This window comes from Tachysurus fulvidraco, chromosome 12, assembly GCF_022655615.1.
Source record: "Tachysurus fulvidraco isolate hzauxx_2018 chromosome 12, HZAU_PFXX_2.0, whole genome shotgun sequence".
In the NCBI taxonomy this organism is placed as follows: Eukaryota; Metazoa; Chordata; class Actinopteri; order Siluriformes; family Bagridae; genus Tachysurus; species Tachysurus fulvidraco.
This window is the reverse complement of record NC_062529.1, coordinates 25,635,985-25,645,463: the sequence shown is the minus strand read 5'-3', so window position 1 is coordinate 25,645,463 and position 9,479 is coordinate 25,635,985. Positions and strand designations below refer to the sequence as shown.

Here is a 9,479-nt window from a genome sequence, read left to right as displayed (position 1 = left end):
GTGAGTGATGGATGCGCTCTGATTGGTCAGAAAAGTTAAAAGGGGCGGGGTCATCCAGTAAAACACATCGACTAACACGTTCCTCTTCTTCTGTTCGCTCAACAGTGTGTACGCACGTGAGTGTGTGTGTGTGTGTGTGTTTGTGTGAGTGTGTGTGATGGAGTCGCTCGTGCTCAGCTCCGTGCTGCTGTGTCTAAGCTCTGTAGTTCTTGTTTGTCCGGTGAACGCGCGGATCGGTAAGCGCGCGCTGATCGGTGCATGTCCCGCGCGTTGTGACAAGTCTCGCTGTCCTGCGCTGCCCGCGCGATGCGCCACGGAGCTCGCGCTCGACGCGTGCGGCTGCTGCGCGGTCTGCGCATCCGGTGAGGGCGAGGCGTGTGCGTTAACTGGGGGCGCGAGGCGGCTCGGTGATCCGGTGTGCGCGCGCGGTCTCCGGTGCGTCGAGTCATCATCATCACTACCACCATCTTCTATAACCTCATCATCATCCTTACCAGTCGTGATCCGGCGAAGAACGCGAACAGCACTGTGTGTTTGCGCGAGCGAGGAGCCGGTGTGCGGTAGTGACGGAGTCTCGTACCGGAGCGCGTGCGAACTGAAACGAGCCAGTGAGCGCGCGCAGGAGCTACAACAGTCCCCAGTGCTGCTTGTGCACAAAGGAGCGTGCGGAGAAGGTGAGATGCCGTGTGTGTGTGTGTGTGTGTGTGTGTGTGTGTGTGTGTGTGTGTGTGTGTGTGTGTGTGTGTGTGTGTGTGTGTGTGTGTGTGTAAAATGCTGATGAGGCACATATTTCCCTTTCTTTTTTCTGCCAGTACATCTTTATCATTCTTTATGAGTTATAGAGTTCTCTTTCTTTCTGCTTCTGTCATCTTCTGTCACTGTGTAAGTGTGTGTGAGTGTGTGAGTGTGTGTGTTTGAGAGAGAAAGAAAGAGAGAGAGAGAGAGAGAGAGAGAGAGAGCAATGATGAGAGACAGAAAATCAGGGAGACAGGAGGAAACTGATATTGTAAAATACAGACAGAGTTTGACTCCTAACCCTAAGGTTGTGGGTTCGAGTCTCAGGCCGGCAATAACACGACTGAGGTGCCCTTGAGGCACCGAACCCCCCCGACTGCTCCCCGGGCGCCGCAGCATAAATGGCTGCCCACTGCTCCGGGTGTGTGTTCACTTTGGATAGGTTTAATGCAGAGAACAAATTCTGAGTCTGGGTCACCATACTTAGCCGTATGTCACGTCACTTTGCCAGACGGGGAGAGAGAGGTACAGATACATGACAAAAACACGTGCTGTCTGACAGACAGACAGACAGACAGACAGACAGACAGACAGACAAATAGACATGATGAGAGACAGATTGGTGAAAATGAAGATTAGCTGTAAGATAATGAGTTTAACATTAAACCTTTTATTAAACAGTCTAAAGTATTTTTACGTCTCTGTTTAATGGAGAAAATCTGAACTCTTGAAGTTCCTTGTCTGTAAGTTCTTTTGCAACAGCAATGTTCCACATTCTGCGTTTTTTCCACCACAAAAGAGCAGGTTCTGAAACAGAAACATGGTGATGTCATGGGTTTGGAGTTCTTTTTTAAAACCACCATTAAAATAAAATTACATCACTCAAAAAAAAATGTAAACATTGTTGATACCGGATCTCCGTATGGTTCTGCAAAGAATCTTTTCTTGTGTTTCATCTACAACCCAATCAGTGACAGAGAAACATCTCTGATGGTGAAACACTGATGTAGGGATGTAGAGTTACTTACATACAACAGGATGTTACCTCAAAGATGTTTCCAAGAAGTTCTATGTAGAACCTTTTTTTGTCTACAAGTTTGTCCTAGAAAGTGGCTCTAAGTACAAGAAAAGCTCAGCGAACTTTATAAAGAACGCTTTACTGTCTGAAGGACTCCCCTAAAACGTCTTGGTGGATGGTGGCTACTTTATCATCTGATGTAACAATTCAGCCACATTGGAGGGTTTTTCTTGTCGTTGTTCTTGTTCTTTGTCATCTTCATGGGAAGGTTCTCTGGAGAACTCAGGTAACTCAGGATCTTTGTCTGATCTCTCTCTCTCTCTCTCTCTCTCTCTCTCTCTCTCTCTCTCTCTCTCTCTCTCTCTCTCTCTCTCTCTCACATCACCATCTGACTTTCATTCATCTGTTTATTCCCTCAGTCTAACCCAAACCCTTCACAGCTCATTTCATTTCACTGCACACTTTCCTCTGGCTGCTGCGCACTTTTTCCACCTGTGATCCTCTGTAATTAGGCAGCATCAGTGAGAAACCTACAGATCAGCACATGCACACAAACACACACACACACACACACACACACACACACACACACACACACACACACACACACACACACACACACACACACACACACACTACGGTGTAAACACGGTGACAGTCAGGCTGAGTGTCAGGAATGTTTATGAGCAGAGATAATCAACAGTGCGGTTTGTTTCAGGCTGAATGACACGTGCACCTCACTTACTGAAAATTAGCGTAAATTACAGAGCAGGAGAGACAGAAGATTTCCAGACACGCCTGAGTGAGGAGACGGCAGAAAAGTGTGTGTGTGTGTGTGTGTGTGAGAGAGAGAGAGAGACAGAGAGAGAGAGAGAAAGGGCAGCAGAGGAAAAGACAGAGAAACAGACAGATAAAGGGAGAATCAGGGAAAGAGATGAAGGGATAAATAAACAGGGGTTTCTGACTGCTAGAGGTTAGTGAGTGTGTTCCAGCAGAAACTCCTACACTCCTTTACACAGCTACACTCCACTATACACTCCTACACTCCTTTACACACTCCACTATACACTCCTACACTCCTTTACACACTCCACTATACACTCCTACACTCCTTTACACAGCTACACTCCACTATACACTCCTACACTCCTTTACACACTCCACTATACACTCCTACACTCCTTTACACACTCCACTATACACTCCTACACTCCTTTACACACTCCACTATACACTCCTACACTCCTTTACACACTCCACTATACACTCCTACACTCATTTAGACACTCCACTATACACTCCTACACTCATTTACACACTCCACTATACACTCCTACACTCCTTTACACACTCCCTTATACACTACTACACTCATTTACACACTCCACTATACACTCTCTTATACACTCCCCTATACACTCCCCTATACACTCCCTTATACACTACTACACTCATTTAGACACTCCACTATACACTCCTACACTCCTTTACACTCTCCCCTATACACTCTCTTATACACTCCCCTATACACTCCCCTATACACTCTCTTATACACTCCGCTATACTCTCCCCTATACACTCTCCCTTTTACATTCCCCTATACACTCCCCTATACACTCTCCCTTTTACACTCCCCTATACACTCCCCTATACACTCCCCTATACACTCCCCTATACACTCCCTTATACACTCCCCTATACACTCCCTTATACACTTTCCTATACACTCCCCTATACACTCCCCTATACACTCCCCTATACACTCCCCTATACACTCTCTTATACACTCCCCTATACACTCCCCTATACACTCCCTTATACACTCCCCTATACACTTTCCTATACACTCCCCTATACACTCCCTTATACACTCCCTATACATGCCCTTATACACTCCCCTATACACTCCCCTTTACACTCCCCTATACACTCCCTTATACACTCCCTATACACGCCCTTATACACTCCCCTATACACTCCCCTTTACACTCCCCTATACACTCCCTTATACACTCCCCTATACACTCCCTTATACACTCCCTTATACACTCCCTATACACTCCCCTATACACTCCCTATACACTCCCCTATACACTCCCATATACACTCCCCTATACACTCCCTAATACACTCCCCTATACACTCCCTAATACACTCCCCTATACACTCCCTTATACACTCCCCTATACACTCCCTTATACACTTTCCTATACACTCCCTATACACGCCCTTATACACTCCCCTATACACTCCCCTTTACACTCCCCTATACACTCCCTTATACACTCCCCTATACACTCCCCTATACACTCCCAAATACACTCCCTATACACTCCCCTATACATTTCTACACTCCCTTATACACTCCTACACTCTCCTATACACATTACCCTAAACACTCCATGTTTCACTCCATACACTTTATACACTTCTACTCTCCGTTACACACTCCCATACACATTCCTACACTACCTTTACACACTCTCACACCCCGACATACTTCTGCACTTCCTTACACACTTGTGATATGCACCATTTAGTAGTTAGGGCACATGAACCAGGGTGCAGTGTAAGCTGTATTGTAACACAGTGATGAAGTCCTCTATCATCATCAGCCACACTTTAGCCAAAACACTCACTTAAAGACTTATAAATGTTTTGATTCCTTTTTCGTTTGTTTTATTTAACTCTTCTCTTTTTAGATATATTTTTTTCTACTAAACCGTAAATGAAGCCTTTCTGAGATGGACATAAATAAAGAGAAATGAAATAACCAGTCTGATGTTTTTTCCTCTTCACATGATGCCATTGTAATTTTCAGGGACTTGAAATTTGTGTGTGTGTGTGTGTGTGTGTGTGTGTGTGTGTGTGTGTGTGTGTGTGTGTGTTTCTCTACTGTAGTTCAGGAAAAGCCAACCAGTCTGAGATATAAATACAACTTCATCGCTGACGTGGTGGAGAAAATCGCACCTGCTGTCGTTCATATTGAACTCTACCGCAAGTAAGTGTGTGTGGGTGTGTGTGTGTGTGTGTGTGTGTGTGTATGTTTTACACATTCTCATCTCATCTCATCTCATTTTCTACCGCTTGTTGTCATCCAATAAAACCATGTGGAGTTATTCTTTAAACACAATAATTAACTGTGAAAGAAGGCAGAAGATCTCATTTAGACATAAACGTATGGCGTCTCCGTCTCAATGAAATCGTATTTGTAGATGGATTTATTTTCATCCCACTGTAACGCCGATGACTCATCGTCTCCTTTCTTCTCTCTCCATTCCCATAACTGCACTTATCTCAGCATGTTCGGAAGACATCTTGTTATAGATCGCATCTTAACTTAACCTTAACTATAAATAAATCCAAGCAAGACTGAGCTGATCTATATATATATATATATATATATTTGTGGATGCAGCCCCAACTTAGACCTCATCATCTTGTGGTCTCCATGGAGAACTGTTGGATCACACCAAGTGACCTCTGACTCAGTCTGGCTGTAGACATCTTTCTAAACTGACATCTCTGCAGAATTTCTTTTTCACAACAAGCTAATCTGGTCATTTCATCTCGTCATCTCGGGATTCTGCTGCTTCTGCTACTTACCGTACTTCTGGCAGGCTTCTGAGCTATACTATAACGTTTCCTGATCCAGAATTCAGCTGAATTACTGGTTTTCATCTTTCCACGTTCTCATACGTAACAAAATTGTTACATTCCCTTCAAGTGGCTTCCTGCCACGATGCCGCTGATGGTCTTCAAAGCCAAAAAAACTGACCCATAACTTCCTGAAGACAATTATCCAACCCTGTTTTGCTTTTAAACACACAAGTTTAAGTAATTGACTGACCAGAGAACCGAAGTCTCGGCACTGACGTCTCCCTGAAATTAATCCCTTAATAGAAGGTTTTTTCTGACTATTCCGTCCGAATGCCTCAGTAGAGATCGGCCTAAACGGCCAAAAACACTTCCATACTCAGTAGGTATCAAACATCTCAGAAGCATTCTCTATCAGAGATGGTCTAAGTCAGGGGTCGGCAACCTTAAACACTCATGCCTCTTTTCCACCAGAAAGAACCAGGTGCTGGTTCAGAGCTAGCGCTGGTGCTGGTTCAAAGCTGGTTCCACTGACGAACCTTCTATGAACCGGTTTGCCTTTCCATCGGCTAGAGAGCCGTCAGAGCGCCGAGTGTGACATCACTGTATACGTGTCACGTTACCGAGCGCAGCAACGTTAGCACAGCAGCGACAAACACAACAACAACAATGGCTGATGTTGCTTTATTGTTAATGCTCATGGCTTTGTGTGAACCTACATTAGCATCCAAACGTGGCGAATCCGACGTGTACATGCAGCTCCGTATAATTTGTATAAAGTACATAACGTTATTTTATTATTAACACAGAAAAAAGTTAGCCTTAGCATGTAGCTACATACTATCATGTGTGCTGATATGCATCATATCGCGGTAAAGTAAAAGTGTATTAAACATTAGTATACTTAAGGTACATTATCAAATGCGCTAACAGTAGCCCCGCCCACAGCTCCTGATGCAAAGCGGTTCTTAAGTCTAGACCAGCAATGTTTTGGTGCTACTTAAGAATCACTTTTCCTTATTCGGAGCCGGTGCTTTGGCGGTCGAAACAGAAAGAACTGGTTCTAAATTAGTCTCCGAACCTGCACTCATTAAAATGTGACCTATATCAGATACCAGTGTGAACTGTTTGCTGTTTCGAACTGACCCGCATGCGCAAACGAACGATAACGATGACATCACACGCAGCACGCCGACGCGCTAAAAAGTTGGCGAGGTTACGGAGGAAGTAATACGATGTATTCAATGCAAACATAACCACTTTATATAACACTCTTAACACACACACGTTACCAGTCACGTTTGTGTCACGTTTTCGCTGGCTCAAAAAAAAAAAAAAAAAAACTTGACACAAACGTGTCAGAAAAGTTTTTTTTTTTTTTGCGCCAGCGAAAACGTGACACAAACGTGACTGGTAACGTGTGTGTGTGTTAAGCAAAAAAAGTCTTCACCCGGCGCATAATTGTGACGAATGTCGATGTAAATCCATCCATCAAATCCGCCTTGGTTGTTCACACTGCGGCCACATTGGAAAAAATCAGATTTGGGTCTGATTCAGGACACATGTGGAAGATTTGAGTGTCCACACTCCTCCTGAAGAAGTCTGACCTGGTCACATGACCCCAAAAAAATTTGGGCCACTTTTACCTGCAGTGTGAACGGGGCCTAAGAACTCCAGTGGAGACGCGCTTGATTCCTGCCCGTTTCCATAGAGACGGCGGTGCGGACTGATACATTTTGGGCGCTGCGGCTTATTAAATATATGATAAATAGTCAAAAAGTTTTTCTGTGTGAGAAATACGATGTGTGGCGGGAGAGCAGGAGGATAGACCCAAATGTGTGACTGTCACTCTCAGTGCGTGACACTTGACAACACCGCATGACATCAAAATTTTAACTTGCCGGCTGCAGCAAACCAAAAATGCGTCTGCTAGCCTCCAGTCAAATGCTCTAACTCGCGCATAGGTTCTGAAGTTCCCTCATGTCACTGAGGTCAGTGCACTGACTTCCTGTAGCAACAAGAATCCAAATCCATCTAGGGCCGGGCGATACATCTGAAAACTGTATCACGATATCGGTGCTTCATATCGGTCGATATCGATAATTATCGATTATTTTTACGACCCATTTAAAATAAGGACCAGGAGAAAAATATATTAGATTTAAACCTTTTTATTATAAACTTCACCTTCGTCTGATCAGAATCCCCTCAGTTCTTAAGGCAGAAACGTCACCAACCAGGAAACCTCCAATAATTATAATGTAAACATGAGTCTAAAGTCACAATGAACACTTAACTATTATCTCTTAACATTTAAGGCGAGAAATGACAGAAAATGTAAGAAATGTGTAATAAAGTGTAATAAAATAGTGCAAAGTGTTAAATATAAACATTTCCTGCTTGGCATTCGCCGGGTACTGAAGAGGAATCCAGCAGACCGGCACGAGACGACGACACGGTGCAACCAAATGTGACACTGTTACATGATTGGCTTTTTGGCGTGTCACTCCCTACGTTGCTAGGTTACCAGAGAGCAAACGTCCTTCTCAACCTCTGTTTTCTTCCGAACTAGAATAAAAAAAATCTATCGATCACGTGTCTATCGCGATACATATCGTTATCGTTTTATCGCCCAGCCCTAATTCCGACATCTCTTGTACTCATGTTCCATGCACTCAGGTCTTCAACCTTACACTTCCTAGTGTGTCCTTCTCTCAGGTCTAGAGCAAGATGTTGCTCCTTCTGGATCCTCGGTGTCATGTCCGTACGCCAAACAGCCTTGTATCTTGATTTCTTCAGGAAAAGACTAAAGGCCACTTTTCCTCAGAAGATGTTTTAATTAAGACATTTCTGTTATTCATATATTTATAAGTGTGTACAGTAAGTGATGCTGGGGACACGGTGGCTTAGTGGTTAGCACCTTCGCCTAACACCTCCAGGGTTGGGGGTTCGATTCCTGTCTCCGCCTTGTGTGTGTGGAGTTTGCATGTTCTCCCCGTGCCTCGGGGGTTTCCTCCGGGTACTCCGGTTTCCTCCCCCGGTCCAAAGACATGCATGGTAGGTTGATTGGCATCTCTGGAAAATTGTTTGTAGTGTGTGAGTGTGTGAGTGAATGAGAGTGTGTGTGTGTGTGTGTGTGAGTGAATGAGAGTGTGTGTGTGCCCTGTGATGGGTTGGCACTCCGTCCAGGGTGTATCCTGCCTCGATGCCCGATGACGCCTGAGATAGGCACAGGCTCCCCGTGACCCGAGAAGTTCGGATAAGCGGTAGAAGATGAATGAATGAATGAATGAGTAAGTGATGCCTTATTTAGGTCCACACTGTTTTTTTCTTCCGAAAGCTGAGGAACTTTGTCTTTCTTTCAGGATGATGTACAGTTTGCGTGAGAGGGCCGTGGCGACCGGTTCGGGATTTATCGTGTCTGATGACGGACTGATTGTCACTAACGCCCACGTCGTCGCCGATAAAAACAGAGTGAAAGTGGAACTGAAAAACGGACAGTCGTACGACGCCAAAATCACAGACATTGACGAAAGATCAGACATCGCTCTCCTCAAGATCGACTCTCCAGTAGGAATTAGTTTTCTTCCTCCTTCCTCTAATTCTCTGAGGAATGATTATGATGGTGATGATGATGAATGGATGAGGAAATGGAGGAGGAAGTAAAGAGTATAGTTTAAACAAATTGCCTTGTGGGGAGAGAAAGACAGACAAAGAGAGTGAGGACGTTTTATAGCCTCGATCATGCAGAAAAGTGATTTATAAAACAGGACAGAGAGAGAGAGAGAGAGAGAGAGAGAGAGGGAGAGAAGGAAGAGTGATAGCTCGAGAGAGTAGAGGATCGTGAGGGAAAGAGGGAGAGGGAGGGAGAGAGAGAGAGGGAGATTGAGTGAGAGAGAGAGGGAGAGAGAGGGAGATTGTAGGAATAGAAGAGAGAGTCGCCTGAGGTATTGGGAGAGACACAGTCAACTACATAAATATCTGGGTTGTGTGTGATGTGTGGTGTGTTGTGTGGGTGGTGTGTGTGATGTGGTGTGTTGTGTGTTGTGGTGTGGTGTGTGACCACAGAATGGATAGCACATGCTCAGAAGGAAAAGTTCTGTCTCTCTCTATTCCTTTTGGTGTTTCA

At 44.6% G+C, this 9,479-nt stretch overlaps 1 pseudogene; it reads left to right on the top strand.

Moving 5' to 3' along the window:
• LOC125146041 overlaps positions 1–9,479 on the top strand; it is an 18,391-nt pseudogene continuing 8,912 nt past the window's right edge.